Source organism: Nipponia nippon, unplaced genomic scaffold, assembly GCF_047370975.1.
Source record: "Nipponia nippon isolate SJK-2023a ecotype South Korea unplaced genomic scaffold, ASM4737097v1 scaffold_19, whole genome shotgun sequence".
Classification (NCBI taxonomy): Eukaryota; Metazoa; Chordata; class Aves; order Pelecaniformes; family Threskiornithidae; genus Nipponia; species Nipponia nippon.
The window spans coordinates 4,133,787-4,160,049 of NW_028262335.1; the positions used below are offsets into that span (position 1 = coordinate 4,133,787).

General features: G+C 47.4%; 1 protein-coding gene across 1 annotated transcript in view; it reads left to right on the forward strand.

Annotated features, from left to right (window-relative positions):
* The window catches only part of CASZ1 (castor zinc finger 1), a 206,399-nt gene that overhangs the window by 15,825 nt on the left and 164,311 nt on the right, over positions 1 to 26,263 (forward strand). Inside the window, exon 2 of the mRNA XM_087755152.1 lies at positions 20,285 to 20,428. The gene's annotated coding sequence lies outside the window, so the exon portion shown is untranslated. The remainder of the gene's footprint in view (positions 1 to 20,284; positions 20,429 to 26,263) is intronic.

Consider the following 26,263-nt stretch of genomic DNA (forward strand, 5'->3'; position numbering starts at 1 on the left):
TGGAGCTGCTCTTTTCCTGAATGTACTGCTAAGCCTGTGGATCTGGGATCCCTGGGTTGCAGGACAAGATCCCAGTTAAAAAACTCCAGAGCAGAGTCGGAATTCAGTGAGTCCCAGGCAAAAGCTGGAATACTTCCACTACAAAATACACTATCCCAGATTTACACTGGGAGCTGCCGCATTCAGACTTTGGTCCTCAGTCACTGCCATAGTTTTTGTATCTGTACAATGGAGATAATAAAACTTGCCTGCAACACGGCTTGTAGCTGAGAATTAAGCAATGGTTTCCAGAGCCAGATGGAAGGCAGCTATGGAGCACGGGCTGTATTTTTGCTGCTAGTGTATTTGTCTGGAGTTTAGAAATTAAGGCCCGGCTGAGACTCACAGAGGAAGGTGAATGCACTTGCTGCTGAGGCTCTCCGGAGGCGCTCTGGGGAAACTTGCCCAGGGGTCTCGAGGGAAGAGGCTGGCACCGGGGTGCTGGCAGCAGGAGCGGTGGTGGTGAGTGAGCGGCTTTCCTGCCGTCCATTCCAAATGCAGGGATGACTGTGGGGAACGATTTCAAAGCCACCACTATGGAGATTAAGGGGATGAGAATGTAAATCTCAAGTAAAAAGGTAATTGAATGTAATAGCAAACACTGCTCGGTCTATGTTAATTTTAGCTCTTCCCCTGGATACAAGGCGCTGTATTAGTGTTTTATTACCATTTTGTTTGCACTAATAAAATAGTAAAATTTATTTCAAGGAAGTTGAAGGATGGTTTTACAATGCAAATTTGAAGAAATTGGACTTTTCATTTACGCCACTGCTATTTTAAACCCTGAAGGGTGTAAATTAGCCTCCTGTGCCTGGGTGAAATCCACTGCTTCCATAAGCAGGGGGAGGATTTGATGTGGGGGAGAAGAGAACAAAACCAAATCATCTGAATATTTCAGAGAGACAGAGATATCTGATGAGAGAGAAAAAACTGACTGCCTGGGCCCACTGAGAGGAAGGGCTGGAGCAGAGTGGGGAGAGCTGTTTGAAAAGCAGGTTTGTGCTGATGCGCTGCTTCAGCTGTTGTGAGCGTCAAGAAGGGGCAGAACAGGGCAGCAGCCGTGCCAGTGGGCACTGTGCCTTGTGCCCCACAACTCTATACTGGCTATACGGTTCCTGCTGGTGAAGGAGGCACCAGTAATTGAGTAATTGGGGCTCAGCTGATTAACAGATGCTGTCAATGACAGAGAGTTCCCACAAGTGTGGAAGCCTTGGGCAGGTTTTGCTTTCCAACCCAGGGCACCCCCGCTTCCCATGTCGCCTGTACTTCTCTCTTTCTGTTGCTTTGCTGTCTTCATCTTCCTGCTATAGCCTGGCCTGTCCGGCAGCCAGGCACAGCCTGCCTCTGATTCACCTCTGAGTCACGGTGCTGCCAGCGAAGGTGCCTCCAGCCCGAGAGGCTGGTTCAGCGACCTCCTCCTTCACTCAGGACTCCTCTTTGGTGTGAAATAGAAAGGGATGGGCAGATTATCTGGTCCTTTCACCTTGGTAAAGTTGTTTATAACAGTGCTGTTCTGATCACGCTGTTTTGCCACTGCTTGGCCTTGACGTAAATGATGCTGTAAAGGCCAAGCCGTGCAGAATTGAGTCCAGAGAGCCATGTTTGGTTCCAAAGGTCTTGTGCTGAGTTGGCCGCATGCCTCTTGGAGGCAAGTGTCTCAGGGTGTAGAAGCATCCAAAGCTTAACAGCTTTCTTGGACTTTTCTGAGTTTCTGCAACAGGTCTGAAAATCTCACAGGGTAACTTTGAGGGCTTCATTCTCCTCGTGCAAATGGAGGTGTGGAACAGGAGTTGTAACGTCCCTTTTCAGATCGCAGAGGTCCCGTTCCCCTGCTGGGGAAGGCTTTGAGTTGCTGTTTTCTAATCATGTTCACCTTGCACATACCTCAGTCTTCAAGCAATGCTAGCATGAAGGGAACCATGCTGAGTTTCTCCTGTATAGGAGAATTAACATTTTTTTCTGAATCTTGAGTGAAATTATACCTTTGTTCATTGTCTGAGATGATCTCGCTCCACCTCATAGGATGGATTGCTTTTTTGGAGAAAGTCTATGTATTACATACCTCCCCAACCCACATCAGGTTTTTGTAGGGTGACTGAGGTAGTGATTTGTGTGTGAAGTCCTTAGAGAACGCTTTTCCTTCTGCTATCCAGCAGACTAATGGGCACCTGAAACATTGCTTATTCCTAGGCAGTTTCTATCCACAAGTATTAGTGATTTTGCTGCCAGCCCGGTCACACTGCTGTGGGCTGCTCCTTCTGTGGGATGTAATTGCTAATATGCTCATTTGGTGTCTGGCCTACTGGTCTAGCTGTTGCCCTGCATTCTTGGCCAAGTGGTACAGAGTGAGCTGGAGAGGAAAAACCAGCTCCGGCGATCTGATTTTACAGAGAGGTAGATCTCCCAGCTCTCGTTTGGATTATGAATGTCATCTATTCGTTTTATCTTCAAGAGGCCTTTCAGGACAGAAACCACTGTTTACCCCACGCGAAGGCAGGACAGAGCTTCGGCTTGTTACTATTTATGGTTCAGATAGCAGCAAATCCACTGGGAAAGTCGAGGCTGGGCTCCAGGTCCTGTGTTCTTACTGCTGTGCAACCTCTCCTAGTGTCTGGGTATTAAAGAAAGCCTTAAAAAGTTTTTAAACCCCCTTGCAGGTTCAACTTCTAGCACAAAGCCCCTAGCCCATGGGTGGTATCAGGCAGCCCTCTTAAACTCCCTGCCCTTCTCCTTTGGTGGGTGTAGCAGAGGCTGAGCCAAGGCTGAGGGCGTTACCAAAGAAAGCAAAGACTTATTTTTGGCATTGAAATGGTTTCCTATTCCAGGCGAGTCTGGGGAGCAGCGTGGTTGTGTACCCAAGGATTTAAGCAGTGCATTAAGCAGAGGGGTTACACTCCGGGTGGATTTCAATCAAAAACTATAATTACATCAAATAGCAAACGGAAATGGAAAAAGAGGATTACTAACTCGACCCTGAACGCTGTTGGCTGCTGAACCTGCTCCATTATTCACACCCCCTCTGTTGCCTGAGGTGGGGTGTGCGTTATGTGTGTGTAGGCAGTAAGGCCCCCCCTCCTTTTTCCATTTCCTTCATCCATCTGATGAAGTCAGAGTCCCTGTGTCGGTATCAGTGCTTGGAGGAAGGCTGGAATTTGCATGACTTGGATTTGGGACTTTGCAGGGCAGGTTTGATCTCCCTGTGCAACTCTTCCTGGCTCCGGGCAGGAAGAACTGCTCAGCTCAGGCAGTCGTGGGAACCCTCAGGCCCACAAGCTTTCTCTCTTTTTCTGTTTTGTTATCAGCCTAGCGTTTTGGACTCATCACTGTTCATCCTCAAGGAAACTGGAAAGCTCTGGACTGCAAACAGGAAATGTTTTCTAACCTAGAGAGCTAGGTTAGTGTTTAAAACTGGCTGTGTTCCGTCTCTGAAAGAGACTGTTTTGCTTGGTACAACTAGTAGCAGTCCTTCCCAGGTGAGGACTTACCGCACACCTGCACCCAGAGTTTGGGGCTCCCAGGTTTGCTCTCTGGTTCAAGGTGGAATGTGGCTTCCTGCAGTACTTTGAGATACTTTGCTGATTCCAATTTGCTGCTTCTGCTGTCTGGCACCACTGTGCCTGTCACCTGCCTCCTGGTCTTCGTCTGCCTTGTTTCATTTGTCCTGCTCTCCTAGCCCCTCCTCACGTCCCCCTTCCTTCCTGTCATCGGCAGGTTGTGTCTCTACACGCCTGTCGCACACCTGAGGCTGGGAGGATGCGTAGTGAGTGTGCTGAGATGGCTGGAAGTGTTTACCAGACAGGGAGGATAAGATATTAAATCCCCCACTGCCTTCCCAAGCCTGCTTTCTCAGAGGGTTTTCCAGATGTCTAATCCCAGATTTCATAGCCCAGCCCAGCTCCTGTTTGATGGGATCTCTTCTCTCTTCATGCTAAATGGGTGAGATGGCGTGCTGGAGCTAGGTCTTAATGTAAGCTACAGAAGAGCATTGCTCGGTGCTTTGCTGTTATGGCAAGCTGCTACACCCTGACCAAATTTGTTGTCCCTTTTTTACCTGTGGCAGGTTTGGAGCTGGGGGAAGCAATCTGGTGCAGAGAAGAGAACCCCAGTACATTCAGTGGTGTGGGGGAGACAGGAGGTTCATGTGTGGCCTGGGAAGAAGCACAGGAAAAGGACAGCAGCCTTTCCAGGCTCTGGACAGTGGCAAATCCGTAGAGGGTGAGACTGCCAGGTTCTAGCCTCTGAATCAGAAACGTTTTAAAAGCCACCATCTGTATGATTTTGCTGTGCTTAGCCTTGTGCCTGGCATTGCCCTGTGTTAAGGGATGGCGTGGAGATGCGGTCAGAGTGGCAGGCTGGGATTCCTCGTCCTATGGTGACTGTCATTTTGATTCTCGCTTGGGCTGTCTTTCTCATTTGTCTTAAAACCCCGGAGCTACCCTGTAGTTTCCTCGCAGCTCTTCCTTGGGACACTTTTGAGAATGAAAGATGTGACTGCTGTCTCGTGTAAATTGGTGTTTATTTTAATGACTAAACAGGGTTACTCATGTTTCTTTCCTATAGGACAGGCCCCGAGATTTTGCCCCAAACTGTAAAGTGGCACTGGCAGTTGTCTGCAGATAGTCACAGGAGATATTAGGGCTTCTCTTTTTTTATTATTTTACAATTTATGAGTGTCCCTGAACTGGTGTCTGTAAGGATAAGCTGGCTCCCTGCACAGGAGGAAATTTCACTCGGCAGTGGGAATCTGTCCCTTTGCCTTTGACCAAAGCTGCGTTCCCACCTCCGGCTGCTCAGACTATGCTGTCTTCTCCCGCCTCTTCAGAGGTGGCTGGCTGCATTTCCATGGCATGGACCTTACCTTATCATGAGGGGAGGAAAGGTGCTTTGTAAGATAATATTCTTTTCTTATAGACAGATCTTTGATTTTGTAATATAATACAGTGAACTGTTAAAAAAAAAAAAGCGATCCAAATATACGTTTTACTGAAAATAATTTAAACACATTAAGGAAACTCAGCCTTAGTTAAAAACTGAAATCCCTTTTAGCAGGTAGGGGAAGGAATAATGTTACTGATTAGACCAAACTTTTCTTTATTACACAAACAGGGAAAAAATTCTTAAAGACAAAAATATGACCAAGACATTTTTCCAATTTTTCTTTCTGTTGCATTTTACTGACTTTAATTTTAAATTTATTTCAGGCTCCCTCTGCAGTATCTAGAGTCCAGATGCAATGGTTTAGGGGGCTAGTTCAAGAAAACCAAAGCCTTAAACAAACTGGTTATGTCACTGTCCGAAAGAGCTACAGTGGGAAAAATAAATGGTGACAAATAAATTACACGGAACATTCTAAAATTTATCTTGATTTCAGATTTGGTTTTGCTACACACTGTAGAAAATACAAAAATCCAAACATTAGGAAAAAAATTGTAAGAGACACCAGGAGGCTGGAGTTGTCCTACTTTGTACGAGCTTGAATTTACTTCTTCTCACTGTCTAAGTCCTGTTTCTGCAGCCATCAATGAACTGGAGCCAGTGGAACTGCTCAAGTGTTCGTGTGTGTGTCTCTTCTAGTCCAGGGCCTTAGTGGTTTGCATGGTCCAGCTGCGATGCTGCTTCTGCTTCCTTTTTGCCTTTCCTAACAATATTTTGGAAATGACAGCCCCTTTCTGTTCTCTTGTCGTGCTGTAAACCAGTTACCTTTCATCAAATGATATGATCTCAGCAGACGTGAAATAAAAGGTTTGATTTTAAAGGGATATCATTTGCAGGTGTGGAAAAATATAAGTGGAGGGTAAGGTTGAAAAAGAGGAGGAGAATGTCGAGGTTCAGGCAGCTGTTTTGGAGAGGTGTTTAAGACTTGCAACTCCAGCTGAAGCCTTCCAAAGCTGCAGGTGCTTAGAAATTTGGAAGAACTGGGTCTGTATTTTTTATAAGAGAAATATGCATGTGCATGAACATTTCTAGTTGCTGTAAGACGTATTCTGTTTTTCCTGCCTGCACCAGCTCTTGTGTTACAATAGCAAAGGTCCCGCTGGTTTCAAGGGGCCAGCTCAGAGAGCGAGGCACCGCATCTCGGGGAGGAGAAAGGGTGTTAGACTATAACCCCCTGAGAGCAGAAATGCTGGCAGGAGGCATCTCACCTCGGGGAAGTGATCTTCATGGGTTACTAGTTTTATCAGCAGTACATCCTTTTATACAGAGAGAAGGAAGAGAGGAGAGAAATTCCATCCGGCTCTGCTGATTCAGTGGAGTAAAGAGGTGGAATTCATTAGGAAAAAAATGTTTACGGCACAGCTTTAGTCAGAGGTTCTTCCATTTTAACGTCCTGCTTTTTTACGATATTGTTTGAAAGACAAAGCAAGCACTAGGGGCTGCTTGGTGTGTTTGTTTTTATTTTTTTCATCAGAGTTTAATTGCATGACTTATGTGATGTAAGTTCTGGAAATGCCTGTTGTAGTTGCTTGCAAAATGATTTTTGATTTCTTATGTTTGAATCTTAGGTGCAGGAGTGTTAAACCTCAAAGAGGTATTCAGACGTGCATATATAGAGAAAACATATATATATATATATAGGATAAGTTTTGATTAATGAAAGAAAAGAACCGAAACTGCTGTGAGAGAAGAATCTCCTTTATTCGACAGCTCTTCTGCTACATCACTAGGACAGAGACTAAAGGCCTTAAAATTAATATAACTGTAATTTATATCTACCTTAAGGACACTCTTTGCCTCCTGATCAGTAATGGAGCCTTAAATATAAATGGATCCTCAGCTTGCAAACACTCAAATATTTTCTTTACTCACAAGAGGTGTCAAAGGAAGGGTTTCTATAAGGAAAATAGGGCATTTGCATAAGTACTCACAGCATCAAACAACAGAGAATTTGTATTGCATAAACAACAACAATCACATTAAAATCATACTGCTTTAATAGTTTAGAAAAAATATAACAAAAACATTGAAACTGTAATAGTTGTTGCTGTCTGTATTGGTATCGATTTCATAATTTGCGTTGCCTTAATCTCGGGTGGGTGAAGATTAAGAATCTCCGTGTAAAGGTATGTGTGCGCAATAAGCAGGTAACATCTTAAGCAGCTTTCCTTTGCCTGGAGATGATGATTTGAGGGTAGAATGTTTCCTCCATAAAGCCTAGGTTTTGGAAAACAAAAGACGATATTTGTAAATACAAATCTTGAAAGGAAAACGTCCATTAAACAGTGAACTGGGGGAGAAAGTGCTTACTTTAGGCAAGTTTTCCAAACTCGATTTGCGTTGTAAACGTGACAGGAAAGAGACCTCCAAGTGCACACATGAAACTGACTCTTTTCCCGCCGTCCGACACATCAGTTCCCAAAGGAAATCTGGAATGTACGTGCTGAAAAAAGGGGAGAAGGTAGAAGATGTGTTTGTGTTATATAATCTAAGGCCTTTTATGTATAAAACATTTATACCTGTTTAACTTGAGATGTGGTAATTAAACTGATAGCCTGCATGGAAACAATTATTTTGGCTCAGTTCAAATCAATTAGTTACAAATTTCTACAAAATCCAAATAAAAATAAGAGAGGTGGCTCTGCATTAAACCAGTATAAGTTTGTATGAGGTAACTTCTTATACACATTTTTTAAAATCCATGTCTTTGAAATACTGTTAATCAAGTATGAAAAACAAAATATAAGGAAATTCACTCTGTAAAGCATTTGTGAATTCAGGTTAACATGTTTATAAAATGATGATAAAAAATTAGCAACGGTCACTTTCAGCTGCGGTTCCTTTGAAAGAGAGGTGAGCTTCATCAAAGTAAAAAGCAATTCACTCGGAGTTGGGAAAAAGAATCTCACCTAAAACTTTCCCAGCAAATGGTGGGGCTGAACTGCTTTTACCTAGAAAGAAGTAGGGATTCCTTGCTTCCCACTGGGTTTCTGCTCAACAGCGAGGACTGGTTTTCACAAGACGTATGTGATGAGCATGTCCCGGGATGTGGTTCTGCACCCGGAATGCACGGTTGCTTCCTGCTACAGGTGAGTACAGGTTTCTGAAAAGACATACGCTTTTTTCCTCTAGCTATCATCCCTGAAAAATTTGTCTCTCTAATTTTATTTTTATCTGGGATTTTTTCAGATTTTGTTACTATACATAATTGGTATATTTGTATTGTCTGTAAATAGTTTGTTCTGGACTGTAAGTGACTATCCAGCCCATACACTAGAGAGGTAGGTCTAGAACTGGACTCTGGGCAATTTTGTCTACAGGGCATCTGAACTTGTGGGTGTGTGTTTGCATGGGTGGTAGACTCAGACCATGTTGCTATTTCAGGATGTAGAAAAATGTTTCTGTTCTTGCTGGCCATCTTTCTAGCGAGTCTTTTCTGAACCAGATAGTAACCTAAGCACGGTCCTGGACTGATGCCCTGCTAAGCAGCTTCCCTGTTGTAGGGTGTCATCTTTAAAAAAATAAATAAAATGAAAAAAAAAGAGGGCAATTTAAAACAAAACAAAACAAAACACCAGTCTTTAGGCAGAAATAGTCTCCCCTCAGACTGAGACGTTTATTTAGCAAAGAAGGGGATAACCTAGTGGTTAGAACACAGACAGAAATCTTATCTTCTCCTAGCTCCGACTAAATTGCTATTTGAGTTTGGTCAGGTTACTTTAACTCCTTGTTTTCCCACCTTCACTGTGAAGTGAAGAATTCCCCTGTGGCATGTCATGCAGTAAAGCTGGAAGTTTGACTGTTTGGGCAGCAAATATATCTGCATACATGGTGATTTTACGTCAGAAATCTGAGGATGTCTCTGAATTCCCATGCACTTGCTCATTTTTTTCAGTGAAATAACTCTGGCTTTTAAAACTAGCAAAAGCAATTAGTTCACTCCGGGGACCAATAGGTGGAAACATGTCATTTTAAAAAATGGATTTGGTTGTGGGGATCTCTGAGACTTTATATTAGGTTAGAATATTTCTGCTGCAAGTGATGTCTGTAGACACTGGGTATGCTCTGTGCTCTGAGAGCGCCAGCGCTTGTTCAGCCCCGTGATCCTCATGCAGTTGGTCTGACGGTGTAATAACGGTCTTAAAGTACTACACATCACTTCAGCATAAGCATATGTATGAAATGGACCTATAATGCATAATTGTAACAAGTAACTAGAATACTGCGTATGCACTTCTAAAATTGGCTGGGTTAATAAAATGTGCTGATTGCTCCCTGAGGATATCAAGGGACTGGATGATATTAGTAAGGGTCACCAGTTCAAATCTGGGGCAAGTTAGCAGTGGCTGCAACAGCCATGGTACATCCCCGCATGCTTTCCCTAAGTTTCTCATAGGCAGGTAGCTGTATCAGTACAAGGCCTACTTTGTTGGCAGCTGGATTTCCAAAGGAGGATGGCTGTATGTGGTGCTGACAGCTGACACGGGGCTTCAGAGACCGCAGCGCTATTCCCAGTTCTGCCTCGGATTTCAGTCCCCTGTCCTCTATAAGTTTAAAGCACAAAGCTGCTCACCCATGTCCTCTGGATTCACACTCCTTCTGTCACACATCTTGCAAATCTGTCACCTTATTTACCTATTGGAAGCAACAATTAATTTGAATATTGTGTTGTATTTATTAAACAAAGATGGTTGATTTCTAAGTTTCCAAGAGAAAGGAAAGGTGGAAATATTTGGCTATTGCTCTTGCTGACCACTGGTTACAGGGATTCAGGCTGCCAGTCCAGGACAGAGAGCATTTTCTACCTTGGGAGGTAGAGTATCACCAATATACCTGCACAACGCTGCTACATCACTTTTGTAAAGGAAGGGCAACAGTCTCAAGCAGTAAGATAATATGAGATTACCACCTGCACCTCTGGGTGAGCAGAGGCTTCTTGGCTTTCCAGCTTATGCCTCAGGGCTGAGTGCTGTGTAGCAGGGGTCTCGTGAGGGTGTCAGTACACTCGCGCGTGGAGAAAATTGGTGGTTTCTGGCTGTGCTCTCTGCAACATCCTGCCCCTCCAAGACACATGGGAAGCTGAAAAACATGACGTGCTGAGCAGGAGGGCAGCTTCTGGTCAGGCGCTTGTATTTTTGCTGCCTTAGCTGCTGTTATAAATTCCTCACTCTGGCCTTTCACTTCTGATATTTTTCCCTTGGCCAAATCAAAGACCGTTTTGTTACCTCCGGCTCCCTGCGGACGCGGCAGCTTCAGGCAATGAAATATGCTCCAGCCTTTAGAGGGAGGACAGGGGACCCGCTGCTGGGAATCCGAGGTGGAGAAGGGTTCCGGGAACAGGAGTGAGGCTTTTGCCTTCGTTTCAGCCCTGGCTGCGTCCGTGTGCATGTGCAAAAACAACAAACCTGTTAGTTGTGTGCCGGGAGAATAGATGAAGGTGCTTGAAAATGCTGTGGGATTTATAATGTGGAATGAAAAACACACAACAGCATGTGGAGGCTGGCACTGAGATGTGGTTGCTCCTCCTTGCTGCTACCCAGCTGGGGAAGTAAGGTCAGCGCAGCTCCTGAATTAATATATACTATAGCTAAATGGTTGAGTTGGGGAGCAGTTGTAATATTTGTGCCTAAAAGGAATAAAGAGAGGTAGGCGGGATTGCCTGAGGTTCCTCTTGGACTAGATGTGGAGGAGCACAGTCCTAGTGACTGGACATGGATATTTAATCTAGAAGTGAGAATGTGCTTTAGGCTCCTGGAACTTTTCCCCCCCTTGTTTTTCCAATGGTGCTGAACAAAACTGGGATTCCAGATCCCTGTTTTCAGACCGTTCAAAAGCTCGAATGTACCTGTAGGACTGAGACCCAGCTGACAGTCCCTGGTGCACAGGAGGGAGAAGAGATGAGCGTTTTGCTGGAGTCTTGAGTGGAGCTATGGAATTTGCTCCCATGGCTGCTAATGTTCAGCGTTTGGAAATGGAGAGTACTGAGCCTACCCTGATCTCTTGTATGTAACTGTGTTGCTGCACATGAACCTGGGAGCCCAAAAGTGCTTCTTTGGTCTTTGCGGTCAATGGTAGGAGCCCTGAAAGGCTGCAGTGCAGCATGGCAGGCTCTAGACTCATGCAGTTCCTGGGGAAAAGCCCTCTTCTTCCCCCATGAATGATTGCCCTCACTCTTGGGTGATGTTTGGGAGGAGTGTGAAGCCCCTCTTGACTGAGGGGCAGTGCCAAGGATTAGGGAATTACTGTGAAGGGTAGAAATAACTCTTCAGATTCTGTAACACGGTCATTGTATTCGCCCCAGGGTCTGGTTGAGGGCCACAGGATTTGTTTCAGAGCTGAGAAGTTGAGGGATGCTCGGGAGGTTCCTCGAGGCTGCTGGGTCAGGGCCCTTTGCACTCTGTAGGAACTTTCCTTTTCCCCACACGTACATCTTCAACTGCAGCTCGAGCAGCTGCTGTTTGAAGTAGGAGGGAAGAGCGGGAGTTTCTCCTGGAGGGGCTGCCCCTGTCAGCAGCCTTGGGCGGGTGGAGGGGGGAATCTGGCCAGAGAGCAGGCAAATGCACACAGAAATGATGCTGGAAGCCAAGGCTAGTCCTGCTGATGTGGCCCTTTCTCCTGCAGCGGATCATAAAATATGGCTCAAATTTTCATTACGGCCTCTATTGATTATCTTTTGGGACAGATGAATTATAGGGAACATTAAATTAAAAAAAAGGGGAAATATTTGAATGAGTTTGGGAGGTCGATGCCAGAAAGGCTGACGCGCCAAGCCTTACCGGCACTTGCCTGCTTTGTGGGCCTGCTGGGCCCTTCCCGTGGTCCCCCTTGGGGGAGTGCCCGTCCAGGGAGCTCCCCTTGTCTCTGCCAGCTGCCCTTGGGGAGCAGCAGGCTCTGCAGTGGCCGTGGGCTACACCTAGGGACAGCCCAGATGCGGAGATGGTGTCTAGAGCACCTGGGTGCCGTTCCTGAGTCCTGCCTGATGCCACATGCCCTGCCTTCGCTGGGAGGTGGCCTTGGGGACCTTCCAGGTAAATGTACTTGACTGGCTGGCACCTGCCTTGGGATTCTCTAACGAAAGGGGAAAAGAAGGGGCTGTGAATGGGAAAAGGCTGGGTCATTGCATTTGAAGACTAATTCGGATCTGGTGTAAATACATGCATGGAAGCCAACAGTGAATCATAATAGTAGTGATGGGCTTCCAAAGGTTTCCCTCCTTCCCTGCACCACAAGAAACATCGCTGCCCTCATCTCTCCTACATTGAGGGGTCTGTAATCGTCTCTTCAGGGTTCATCGAGTGCAGGAGCTGATTCTTGATGTGGTTTGTGGTCAGGGACCTTTGACTCCAGGTAAGAGAAGTGCCAGGATCGAATCATCCCACTGTTAATGTGGCAGACTAAAGTCAAACCAGAGGAAGAGAGGTCTGACTTCTTGCTGGCTCTGGCCAGCTCTGATTTTGAGAATGATGCTGAACCTGGTTCCTGTGGACTCTTTGTGCCTGTTCAGCTTTTCCAGGTTGCACTGTATGCCACACGATGCTCTGTGCTTGTCTGCAGGAGATGGCCTGGTAAGGCTTTATCCTCTGCTCACTTCTCTGACTGTATTCCACCAGAGTGGGTGAAATCCTGTAACCTGAAATGTTGTCAGCACACTTTCAGCAGCTGAAAGTGGGGAATAATGGATGTTACCTCTTTCAAAAGAGCTGTAGTTCAGAGCACTCTTCCCTTTCCAGGTGGTAGCAGGAGAGTCCAGGAGCAGACCCTTCAGGAGCTGGGTGGCTTTAAAATCCCTTCTCTGCACTTTGTTCCTGGGTTGTTTTCTGTCAGTCAGGCTGGCAGCCAGTGCTTCTGAGGAATTCTCTGTTTTCTTTTCTAAGATGGAGAAGAATGCAGCCAGGGTCCCTCTCCAGCCCCCCGCCTTCACACGCCAGCTTGCAAGACAAACATCCCCCCCCAAATACTTGCCTGCATCTGGACACGGGGTCCTGCATGGCACGGTCCTCGTGCCCCACTGCTGCAGACTGACCCCAGGAGATACCCCTTCTCCCCTCACCGGTCCCCCTGCCTGCCACCACCGCCAGCTTTCCTTCTGCGGGTCAGAATGAACACCCAAGGCGTGATCTTGGCTTTTGAGACATTTGCATGTGTTGTGGTGGTGCCTTTTATTCACACATGTGCGCAGATTCCCATTTGTCTGGTCACGCGGCCATTTGGCAGGGAGTTTTGCCAGCCTGCACATCTGCGTGTGCTGCAGGCGCAGAACCGTCTCTGCCTGTGCCATTGCCTGCGCTGCCGACCTGGATGAGCACAAGCGCTCCGGGTGTGCGCACTGTTCGGCTGCATGCAAAACGGCTCGTGCATTCGCTGGTGTGTTTTTGTGAACTTTAAAATAAAAACAGCATTACTAAAGTGTGAGCATTCACCCTTGCTTATGGGAGATTTAAGTGCCAGTGTATGGGGCCACCTTTCTGAGTGCTTAATGCACACTTGCATGTACGTGTTTCACTTCCTTGCAGATCTCTGCTGATTTCACAAGCCATCCACAAAGCTTTGGCTTCACCTGGGCAAATGCAAAAGGTGGTGGTTTCCATGGCTCCACAGCCTCGCTCGAGCGACACACCCTTTTTGTGTAAGCTGGCTCCCTGGAGTCGATTGTTTTTTGGCAAACAGCTTTCTAAACTCCTCCAACAATTAAACTGAAAAGAAAAAAAAAAAAGGCAAAACAAAAAAAACCAAAACACAACAAAACCCGTGCATTATGAGTGAGGCAGCAAACAGGTTGGAGCAACTCCCCCAGCCAGCTCCGTCCCCACCAGCTCTGGAGCTAGCCCCAAGCCCCCGGTGCCAGGCAGGGAGGAGAGGAGCCCCGGCTGCACTTGCTGGACTTCATTTTGGGAGGTGCCTGGGCTGCTTCAACCCACCAAACTGCAGTGAGCTGACAAACATGAAGGAAAAGGTCATGTTATTCACTTTTATTTTTTCAAAGCTGCAAACATCCCTCTCTCTGGGAGGGGAGGCTGCACAGATGCCAGCTCTGATTAATTTAAATATTTACCAATCCCTTTTTTTTTTTTTTTTTAATTGTGTATGTTTGCGCTCTGTTTGTGTCCCATAAAATACCTGGTGTTTTGGGCGTACCCCGTTTGCAGGGTGCATGAGATCACACTGAAAAAATGCAGTGAAAAACATTTTCATGCCACGACACATCAAATAGGATTTTGAATTAAGATGAAGATTTTTTCCCCTTTTTTTATCTCTGAAGTTTGGGTGAAAGGGTTTTCTTTTTCTATTTCTTTTTTTAATTCTTTTATTTAACCAAGAAGAAAAATTGCCATGGAAATCCTTTAAAAGTTACTTTTGCCTCATCTCACCATGTCAGACAATGAAGGCGACTGTTTGTGCTGGTCAAAGTGCCCATTAGTGTGTATTTCTGTGCTATTGTCTTGATGGTGGTTTGTTCCAGTGGGCAGGCAGTGAGCAGGGGAGAAGTCTTGAGTTTGAAAGCCAGTGCCAGCTCTGAGCTCCTGAGTGAGCGACGGCAGCTCTGCTCCTTTCCCTGCCCGTCGCTCGTCTGTCAGACTTGCTCTGAGGCAAGTGCTATCTTTTGCTGTCTGTGCATCCCTGGCATGGGGGTCTCGTCTCGTTTGAAGCTGCTGGGGTGCTGCTCTAAGACTTGCAGGCAGCTTGCCTGTCGTGCTTTTCAGGAGAGGCAGCTGAGATGGATGAGCGACCCTTTGGTGGGCCTCCCGGCACCCACTGGGCACAGAGACTGGTGGGTTTGTGTGCCCCAGAGCTGAGCATAGTACAAGAGCCGGTTTGAGCACAGGCACATCACAGCACGTTGTTCTCTTTGGTATGGGATTTTCTATATGCTTTTGGCCATAGAGGCTTGCGCTCCTCTGGGAGGGAAGTTTTATTTGCAGGTTCAAGCAATGAAAGCACTACTGACATTCACCCCACCTCCTTTTAATTGTTTTCCATGCCCATTGGGTCATAGTCCGATCCCAGCTGCATCTGAGAAAGTACATAGCTGTTCCTTGGAAAAAAGGAGCATCTCCAAACTGAGAGTAGCACTGCTGGGATCAGGACCCAGCCACCTCCTCTCTGCTCTGTGGCTAGCAAGCCAGGCAGAGTTTGGCCCAAAGCACAAGTCTTGCAGGGGCTTTTTGTTTTGCTGCGCCTATAAAGGACCACAGCTCGAACCTCCCCACTATGAACAGCAGGTTTTGAAGCTCTGTGTTGGGAGAGGCTTAGGGGGACAAGGGGGGAGAGGCAGTTACACTTCTGTAAGTGGGGCTCACGGGCAGCTGGAAGGTGGCACACGAGCCAGATGTCAGTGCTGGAATGCCAGGGGCACGGCTGCCTTGTTAAAAGCCTTAAGGCTGTCGTTGGGACAGGGTAGGATGTACATATATGTATGTCTGCTGGAGGGGGGAATCTGCACTGCTAGAATTTGAATCCGCTGTTCCTACTCTGCTGTGGGGAAAGGAAAAGAGAAGGGGAAGAATCAGGGTGGGTGTGCAGGGAGGGCAGCAGTTGTCTCATTTGAGCCATTAGCCAGAATTTGAAATTGGACCTGTTACTTTTGAGGAATGTAGGGCAGTGGAGGAGAGATGTTGTGGGAATGTGCACGCGGCTCTTGCTTCAGTGTCCTAGGAAAATGCCAGAGCGTAGGATGGCAAGGAGTAGTAATTACCCCACAGCTTCAGCTCCACCACTGCACTCTTTGATCACTTATTACTTTTCTATTCCTTCTGCTTCTTGCTGTAATTGTTACAAAATCTCTCTGCTTTGGGATGGGTCCAGGACTCCAGGGCCCAATTGCATCTGCCCTGATTCAGAAAGTGGGTCATGCTGCTTGGTCTGGGAAGGAGATACTCATCTTGCTTAGCATGATATTTATTAGGAGATAGGGAAGGGAATGCAACCGCGCTGTTGCCTAGAAAATTGCTCTGGGGGGATAGCGAAGGACTTGTGAGGGCAGAGCACAGAAAGTTCTTGCGCACCCGGTGCCTGCTGAAGCTGTGCCACATTCCCTGCGCCTCTGTTGCCTGCTTCCCTCACAGCGAGACGTTGTGCGGATAGATGGCAGGACGATAGTGGAACTGGGGACGAGGAAGGGATTTGTAGCAGCTGCCAGGCAGTGATGGGCTCTTTACCTTCCTTGGAGTAGAGGCTGGTGGGAGTAGAGGGAAGGGAAGACCAGATCTGGTTTGTTCATAAAGACGTGCTGTTTTCACAGTAGCAAGTGAAGACCTAACCTGGTTGGATTTTGCAGCTGGACAAGTGACCAGCTCTGCTCCTGCACCCCCTCCAAGTACGTGGCAAGCCTGGGTACTCGGTGTGCTGTATGACGCAGTGCCCTGAAAGGCAAGACCTCCCTTGCTAACAGCAATTAGAAAACCTGGATCCAAAGCCTAGAGTAATTTACTCCATGCTGTATCTATTTTTCATTAAACAACAGAGAGAAGGAAACTCGGTAAAAGAAGGAGATGATGATGATACGCCCAGTGTTGCTCCAGCAGGGTCTCACAGTAGGGACTCTGCCACAGACCGCCCTACTCGTGGGGGGTAGAAAAGCGCAGCTGATCCTGCCAGTCTGGCTGGGCCTGTGCTGCTGCTTGCTGTGAAATCACCCTCAGGATTATCCAAAGGAAGAACTGGCAGCTCCAGTAACTTGGAGGGCCGGATCCTCAACTCGTTTAAATTGGCATGACTTCACTGAAGCCACCGAAACTGCACTGATTTTACACCAGGTGAGGATCTGGTCCAGAATATTCTGAAAGAAGACGACAAAGAGGGCACAAAACAGAGTTTTGATAGAGCCCACTTACAAGCATGGGGACTCCTGAGCTGTCCTGAGTGGAGAGTGGGTCAGCAGGTCATTTCCTTATGTCTTGGACAGCTTCGAAGGGCTCTGAATTCTTGTGGCTATGGTGAATGCCAAAGCACAGCTCCCTCGGGAGGATGGGGAACCCGCATCTTTGCCTGCCCTTTGAAATGCATGTTGGCAGGGTTTGATGAGAGCATCCAGTGTTGCCCTCCCAGTGTTTCCTGCTCATGGCTTTTTAGTGGCAGCGTGGTGAGAAGGGTTGGAGGCACAGTGAAGACCCTCACCTTTTGATTTGGCCTGTCGTGAACCAGGCTAGGCCTGTTCTCATGGGTGCTCTAAGCCTGGCCCATCTTTTCCCATACATTCAACACCACTGGTATCCCCTGTGGCATGTGATGCCATTGGCTGAGGCAGACCGGCGGTTGTGGCTTTAGCCTTTCACCACTGTCACCACAAGTTTTAATTTCCCTGAGCCTGTGAGATGATGGGAGGAGAGTTTTCACTTCAAGAAAGGAGAGTAGCCAGTGTCCATGTACCAAATGACTTCTGTATTGGGCAGTGTTAAGCACCTGCCTCAAGAAATTGTTGGTTCCCATTGTGGCAGGCCAATTTTGTTTTCCCAGCTCTGCAGCTCATTCTTAGGTGGGGGTGTTACGGGATGTATGTAAGAAGGTACGTTGTCATGTGTTTCTAGAGAAGGTTGTTTGCTGTAGCACCAGGCTCTTGCGACCTGCAGGGATGCACAGAATTCCCTCCAGCCCCCGGCATGCACTCATATCCGGGGTGGATCTGGACAGGGTTTTAGCAACTCCCAGTGCAGCAGCTCAGGGCCGGAAGTGAAGAAGGGATAAAATATCCAGCTGAAACTCCTGTAGGATGTAATTACCTGAGCTGGAAGCTGGCCAGGACAGCAGGTATCGTGCATCATCTGCTGGTGGTATCAGAAGCACCCGGCATTGTGGGAGAGGTGGTCAGGACCGAGGAGTGACGTTCATGCGAGAGAGAGAGAGAGGACCGCTCCCTCAAGGCTGCCTCTGTGGGCATTCAGCGTAACGGCTTTTGAAGTCACTTGGTGTTTGTTTCCATGGTTGTTCTCTGCACGTACCATGGTGCCTATAAAATGCTCTTGGGAAACTACAGCCTGTGGATGGATGGCCCTGTCCTGACGCTCATTCAAATGCTCCTACTTTTCCATTTAAAAGAAAAGAGGAAAAAAGCTTAAACAAAAAAAAAAAAGAAAGGAAAAAAAAACCCAAAGGAAATTGACTTCCCAAAAATTACACTAGGCTAACATTTGAGGCCTGGCACAAATCCATCACAGCCAGGAAACTCAGAATTAACCAGTGCACTCCCGTGGCTGCTGGGAGAGGCTGCGCTCCAGCAGCACAGGCCGAAGCTTTGGAAGTTGGGGACTTGGGGGTGAAAGTCCTCAACATGTCTCTGAAGTGCAGCAGAAGGTGTTTTCGTGCACCTCTGTGCATGCAAAAAAGCAGCATTAGATGCAGAGGCAGCTTTATGCTTCGGGGAGAGGGTTAACACCAGACTCCTGACAGCTGATACCAGAACCTGACCAGGGCCCGTTGCGCCAGGACTTTTCCCGTGGGCTCTGTGTTGGTGGAGCAGGGACAGTGGTAGCAGGTAGCCGCAAGCGGCCGCTGAGGAAGCTTGAGAATTTACACCCTAGCCCAGATTGCAAGTGAGGACAAAGCTGACTCTTCTTCGTTCCCACTTGCACATGACGCAGCATAGCATATATCATTGTGATTGACAGCTTCAGTTCAGTTCAGGTTAGAGGGGAAGGGAGGGAAGCGCAGGTCAGGCCGGGGGGCAGTGCTGGGGCTGTCTGAGCAGCCGGCCCCGAGCAGGTCACAGGAGGAGGCTCCCAGCAGAAACCCTGGCTGGTGCGGCGGGTCAGAGGTGGCCTGAGCTGGCAGAGCGGGATGGAGGGAGGCTTGCAAAACACCTGCTGCGTGCTCCTCGCCTTAGGCTCGTGCTATTGGTGCTGTGTGTTTGCGAGGACTCGTTTCGCTCATCAGTTTTGAAAAAGAAAGGAACGGGCTCCTGCACCTACTGCTGCAAAGAGGCTGGCACCGTGCTGAGAGCGGGACAAAGGTCCAGCCGTGCTTCTGCTATCCCCAGCCATGGTGGGTTGCCAACCTGCTTTTGCTGTGAATTTTCACAGCTTTGGGGTACTGCAGACAGAAGACTTCATGTCAGAGCTTTGATAGTATCTCATTTCAGAGGCTGGGGGAGGTTGGGATGTGTTAAGGCTGAAAATATTTACAGGTTTTGAAGTTGAAACGCAAACAGGAAAAGCCCTTTAAAAAGTGAGTGTAGTGGATATTCAAAACAGGGATTGCCATGGAAACGCCACAATATTTGCTTAAATTGACACAAAGGTTGCTGGTTGCAGGGTTCTGACTTCTTTGGCTCCATTTTCTTTGGCCTGGCACCTATCACAAATTGATCTCAACAACCCTCTTTTGTTTTGCTTCTTTTATTTTTGTCTGATGGAAATTAAAAAAAAACCAACATCACCAAAACCCTCCAGTCTACAAATCCCACCTCACAGAAGAGCCTGAAGCTTCTGAGCTTCTGTCAAATGTTGGAGCTAGGACATTTTTTAATTTTGTAAGTAAGGTAAAAGTTCTTGTTCTTTTAATCTGTGTATTTATTCATTTCCTCCAATGCAGGAAATGGAAGGGAATTGTCTTGACTGCCTAGGGAGAGCAGGGAGAAGGGTGAAACCTGTTGCAAAGGTAGCAGTGTGCATCCAAGGAGCACAGGAAGGGAAACGGGACTTTTGTTGTCCAGCTCTTGGACCGAAATTTGAGAGATTTAGTTTTGATTCCCAATTCTGCCTCAGATTTGCCAAGTGACCTTTGACAAGTCACTTAATTACTGTGTGCCTCACTAAACTGGAAATAATTATTCTTCCTTTGTCTCGCCTGGTTATATTTGTAATGTCTTTGGGGCTGAGGAATTACATTTGATGTGGGGGTGTACAAGACTGACGATAGCACTCTGTTCTACTGGTAGTTGTAAGACAAACACAAGCGAACGATTCCCCCACAAAGGAGGGACGGCATCATGATCTCACGTGTGCAGAAACGCTCAGCTGGCTATGGGGGGAAGCTCTTTGCAATAAGTGGCTTAGTACTGTAGGCTGCTTCTGTAGCTGATTGACCTGGATTTTTTTCTGGGGAAAGTTGGAGTGCGTGGCCCACCGGATGGTCACCTAGGTGGTTTGTACCTTGACTTTTGCTGGCACCACACATGGCAGAGAAGGAGATTGGGATGCAATGTGTTTGGCAGGACGTGAAATGCCTTGCCTTGCTGGACTGTTGTGTGTGACCAAGGGCTGAGGTCTGTGGGTGGCTGTGGCATTTGAGGCCGGCGTCATTGCTTGTGCTCGTGATTCACCTGAGCTCTTGTACTGCTCAGTAGGGAATATTCATTTCCTTTTGAAACTCTCCTCAGGGCAAAGAGACTTCACCAAGTGAAGGGAGGCCATCAAATTCACGCTGTCTTCACCTGAGACCACCTCGAAAACAAAGACCCTGACTTCTCTCCTGGCTTTGTACACTGGAATGGACCTTGAAGCCTGTGACTTCTCAATGCAAGGTACTGGCTTTTGTTCTGTGATCAAACCGTCTGCTCTGAAGTAGGACTGGAGTGAGTGATTTTGGCTCTCCAGAGCCTCCATTCCTGTTCCTGGGAAATCTTTAACCTATAAAGTTTAGAAGAGCTGCTGAAAGTCATTGGTTTGGGTGGTAAATGCATGATGGGGTGTTGGTTTGTCTTGGGCTGGCTTACAAGTAGGACTGGGTTTACCCCTGACATCGCTGCCCATTTCTGCACAGACATAGGCACCCAGCTGACACAGCAAAGCGCTGGTTTGAACAGCTCCCTTTCTTAGCCTCCTTCTTCCTAATGAGCTGGCGCGCAGTATTAACAATTAGCTAAGTAGTATGCCGGAACAGGCTAGCATGGGAGTCCCCTGGGTAAGTATTGTGTGGGACAGTTTCCGATTGACTTGTTTCACAAAAGAAGAGGAGTTTGAGGATGTCTGTGGTCACGGTGGGAAACTCAGAAAGGTTGTGAGGGGGTGGGACTCTGTCTTTCTGAAAGCCATTTTACTTTCTTCATTGCTTTGCTCCTGTCACAGCCTCTTTACAAAGAAAGGTATGGCACAACATGGCCTAGAAGAAAGCATCTGTAGGATTACAACAGTGGGATAATGTATTTCTTCTCAATGGTTTGGGGATTTGGGAGGTACCTAGTGGCACTGCCATACTGCTGCAGATAGAAGGGGCTGAGGATCCTTGCTGTGTCTCGGCTTTGTATGATGTTACACCTTCTCTGTCGGGGGTAGAGGTTTTGTCAGGGGCTCTCTCCATACTGTGTTGGCACCATTAAATGATGATGATGCCTGAATGAAGATCAGCAACCTGAAGTGCCTGTGGGGATTGTGTATCACCGTGTACCTCTGTATTTTGCTGCTGTGCCATAAATGATACCTGGGCAAAGCAATGGATCCAAAGCTGTTGTGAGTCACAGGTACGGCTGAGACCTGAACTAGAAGGATCAGGGTGGAGGGACTGTATTGGCATAGGAAGAGGGAAGATGAGAAAAGTCACAGGGCTAAGATGTTGGTCTGGGGCTTAAGCTGTCCCTGTGCATCCCCGGCTGTGTGTGGCATGGGGGAATTTACTCATGTTCTGAGTGCCCTACCCTAAAGAGCAACAGCTGTGATCCTCTAAGGCTCAGCAGAGCTTAGTGCTTGCCACGTGTTCAGAGCCTACAGACCCGAGTGCTTTCAGTAAGCCTGCCAGTAAATACAGTATGCTTCAGGATGGGATATGGGTGAACTGTGCCTTCCCACACCTTCCTAGTGCTGAAACTCCTCCAGGGTCTGGCATGCTTTATTTGGAAAGCTTGGTTTTGAACTACTAATGTAGGGAACCCTGGCCTTTATCCCTGCATGAGCTGCTCTGGTGCCTGTGTCCCCTTTTAGAGCAGTGGCACACGCCTTCCCAGGCCTCCAGAGGCAAGAGAGCTTCCCAAATCGGAGCTCTGCCCGAGGGAATAGGGTAGTGGAACATGAAGAGCCTTGAGGTTTTACCAAATAAGATACAGATTCTCAGGTTTGACTGCAGCAGGTGAATTTTCCACCAAACATCCTTATTTGCCTCTCCAGAGAGGCCCGACATTCAGGGAAAAACTCTGCTGAGGAAGCTGCTGCATAGGTTCTGGGTCCATTTTTCCATCAGAGGGAGCTTTTCCTGTGACCTCTCACAGGTTTCTGCTGGTGTAGCTCCTGGTATTGAAAGCCCTGCATGTCCATCTGACATGGACCTGGGTTGAGCAGGACCTCTAAGACAAGAAGGCAAGAGGAGGAGACTGATACATCAGGAATTCCTTAAGTGCTGAAGTGAACCTTAAGGTTCAGGTTCTTGCAGATCATTAATCCTTTTCGATGTTTGCCTTCTCCTCCCAGTACCTACTGGGTGCATTGCCTGTACAAAGCTGAGTGTCCTTCAGGGGCTGTTTTCTGAGGGACAGAAGCTCATTAGAGACAATAGAAATATTTCCCTTGACTCCAGCTGTTTTCTGAGGTCCCTCTAGTTGTACAAGCATCACTTCAGTGAAGGAGATGCATTTAGCCTTTCAGGCATGTGGCTTTGTGATCGCTCATGCTCTGGACTAGAAATCCCTCTGTTCCAGTCTTCAGCCCTGGAGCAAGTTGTATGGCTTCTACTTTCAAAACAAGCTCAATTTACTTTGGGCAACAGAGGCTGTTTGCACGTTCTCCAGAGCCCATCCCTAGGCTGTGATTGCTTTTTCACTCTCTGTTTATAAGCACAAGCTGGCTGTTTAGTCCTAGAGCTATAAGGGTTGGGGGGAGTTTTCATGTTCAGTTCATGAAGGGTAGCCTTTTATGCGGAGAAAAAAGCTAAGAAAAATGTGGGAAAAGGATTAGAAATACCTGCTCTGCCCATGTTTGAATTTGCAAAATATTTCCCCTTGCCTCAGTCCTAAAGTAAACCTAAATTTGGGGGTTAACTTGGGCTGTGTTATTTTTGCTAGGATCCTTGGGATCACCGCATAGGCACAACTGCTAAGGGAGCGAGGTGGGAACTCTGCCTTCTGCAGAACTGCAGCCGGCCCAGCCCAGCCAGCCCCGACGGCTCAGATCCTGAGCTGGGCTGGGGAATATGAAACAGCCTTGCAAAATCATTGTGGAAATTTACCCGCCTGTGTATGAAATCAACTTGCCTGCCTTTGCCAGGAGGAGTTTAACTTGCCCATTAAAATATACATCTATTTATGTATTACTTGTTCTGTGAGAGAAAATTTTCCCAGGCAGTTACAAAACTCAGTCTAGACTGTAACGTGTGGCATCTGGTGGTAACATGCCATATACATATATCTGAATACAGTATCTACTGTATCACCCTGGTTGGGAGTTAGTAGCACGTATATGGATTACAGCGAGGTCTTTCCGTTTCCAGCACGCTTTCACTGGATGAAAGTTTGGCTTGGTTCCTGCCTGCACTGGTCTGAATGGGGCTCTACCCTGCCTGCTTCCATCCAGATAAAGCAAGACAGGCATTTCCATGCTGCCTGTTCTGACCTGTGGCCCCATGGTCCACTTCGGCTGGAGGCAACAGTTCTCGGGCAGAGCTGTTCTGGTATGGCTGAGTTGAGGAGAGGGAAGATGTTAAAAGCCTGTCTGGGATAAGAGCAGGGTTGTCACATCCATCTGCTCAGGCCCTGACGAGCAGCTGATCCATATTGTTAACATATTGCCTGCCATATGGGCTAGCTCAGCTCTCCAGGAACGCTTGGGAGACCTGACCTCTAGTGTGACAAGATGTGAGCATGAAGGACGGGTTGACAACAGCCCTTGGGTCTCAGAGTGTGAAACTGTGTTTCAGCCACTTCCGCTGCCTTCCCCTGCGCTCACTCGTGCGCCGTCTCTGCCTGCCTCTCTCCCTCTCTTCTCTCTCTCTGAGGGTTTTTTTCCTCCCTCCCCTGTTTTCCGCATCCCTGGTCTGTGCTAGATCAATGACCTTCACTCATAACCAGACTGGACAGTTCTGACTCCCTCCCCCGGGCCTTCGATCAGATGTTTGGTTGGCGGCTGTGGGAAGCTGAATGGGGGGAAGTCATAGGAGGGGAAAGAGGATCATGTGCTCGGCAGGCCTTATAGCTGTCCTTACCATATCTGGTCCAGGAATGGGACTGAAGCCTGATCCACTAAGGTCCTTAGCACCTCCTGCTTGCTTGGGTAATGGCAGACACTAATATAGCCTCCTGATGGAGGGCCACGTCCAGCAATGGGATCTAAGCAGGCTGAAAAGGCTCAGAGGTTCAGGGAAGGGCCCTGATGCCAGAGTTTGAGGAGGGAACACTTATAAGGCTCTTGAGAAACACAGAATGATTTTGTTTCAAACTAAAGGTAGGCACAGCCCAAAGCCCTTTCAGAAGCTCTGCTATGCCCAGCAGCTAGAGATTTGGCACCTACAGCCGTCCACATGAGGGGGAATAGTTGTCTGAGGTGCAAAAGCTGAAGAGGTTTTCTGGCAGTGAGGAAGTCAGCTGAGCAGGATCCCTCCCAGGTGTTGAAGGAGCTCTGAGTACAGAGGCTGTGGTGCAGTGAGGTGCAAGCACAGAGCTCTTGTGTATGGATATGTGGAGCAGCTTAGCCCTAAAGAAGCCCAGTGCTTAAGTGAGGGCTGACAGTTGCCCGGCTGACTGTCACGCAGGAGACCAGCCTGCCCCAAAAACTCAGATGGAAAAAGGATGTTCAGTACTGGAGGAGACAGGACTGGGCCAGGCCTTCGTGGGTTCAGACCTTGCTTTCCCTGCCACCTTCAGTCATACTTGTGACTTCATGGTATTCTCAGAGCCATTGCTGATGAAGATGGCCATCTCTTTCCTAAGGCTTCTGTCTTCACACTTGAACTTTATGGAGGTTAAATCCTGGGGCTGTTAAAGCAAGCACGAGTTTTGCTGTAAACCTCAGTGGAGTCAGGATTTCAGCCTTGGCTCCCCAGAAGAGGATCGGGATGTTTCCCAATCTTTCTTACCCATCAGCTCTGTCAGACCTGCAGGCATGATTTATTTATTTGTCTTTTAGTCTCCCCAAGTAAGGGTTGCCTTTCTTTTAAATGCCTGTCCCGTGAAAGTCAATATCCTCAAAAAAGCTGTGATTTCGCCCTGCTGCTATTCATAAAGATTTTAGACTGGTTTAGGTGCTTTTATCACTCTCCTTCCCCATATACCTGCAATTGCAATGAGCATTAATAGTGTTTATTTGTAGAGAGGAGCCCACTGAGGTATTGCAAAATAAAACACAGTGATGAGTCGTGGTTTATTTACTCAAGCTTCACTGATGTAACAAACCTGATTTTATGCTAATAATGACTCAGAAGCAGAGTTGGGAGGAGAAGCCAGATCTCCTGATTCCTTTAACCATATGACAGTATTTCTTCCTGTCCTTAGTAGATCCAACGGCGGTTCTCTCAGCTGAGATGCAGGCAGCAATTCTGGGGCACCGTGATGAAACAGCTAGCTAAAAAGAAAGGTTAATAGTGCTCTGCCAGTTTGCAGGGTTCCACTAAACATTTAGGAACATGTTCAGCTCCGGTAGGCACTGTATGTGGGGCCGTCTGTCAGGCAGCTGTCCAGCGGGAGCCAACAGGGACGCTGACCTGCCAGAATTCCTCAAGGAAAACCGGCTGGAAATCACTTGGAGCAATCAGTGCTAAGTATGCACATGAGTGTTCGAGGGAAATGCATGTTCAAAATGTAGTTCTTAGAAATCTGTTGATAAAAACAAAAAATTTGAAAAATGAGCAAATACTGTAAAGTGAATGTGATCTGTTCTCTGATGGCTTCTACTGAGGGCTCATTCCAGAGCTGGTGCTCAGCCCATGGGGCAGTACTGGAGGTGAGGCTTATCTCACTACTTGAGCTGAATATGGAAAGACTGTTTTACCATATTGCCTCTGACAAATTATGTGTTAATGCTGGGGCACTTTTTTTGTTATTACTGCAGTTACATATTAACCATTAAAAGCCACAGGTAAGCCATCTGCTGATGTAAACCAGCAGAGCTGCATTTTCAGCCAGCAGAACTATCCTGATTTCTACCAGGGCAGTTCATGATCTGTCCCAGTGTCTTTCTTGTGATTCTTGCTGAGTTTGTCTTAGCTGTACATTAATAGAACATACAAGAGAAAAGAGGAGAGGACAAACTAAGGTGAGTTTGAAAGTAAAATGAGCAAACAATATTGCTAGCCTTGTCCTTTCAGAAGTCAAAAGCTACTCCCCTCCTCCCCCCAATTATAAGACTTACTAATACTGAGGTTTCTATGTGTTTAGGATGCACGCGGATCACATTTCAGGTTGCCGTGCCCTGCTAGTGGAAGAGCAGAGGGAGGGATAGCA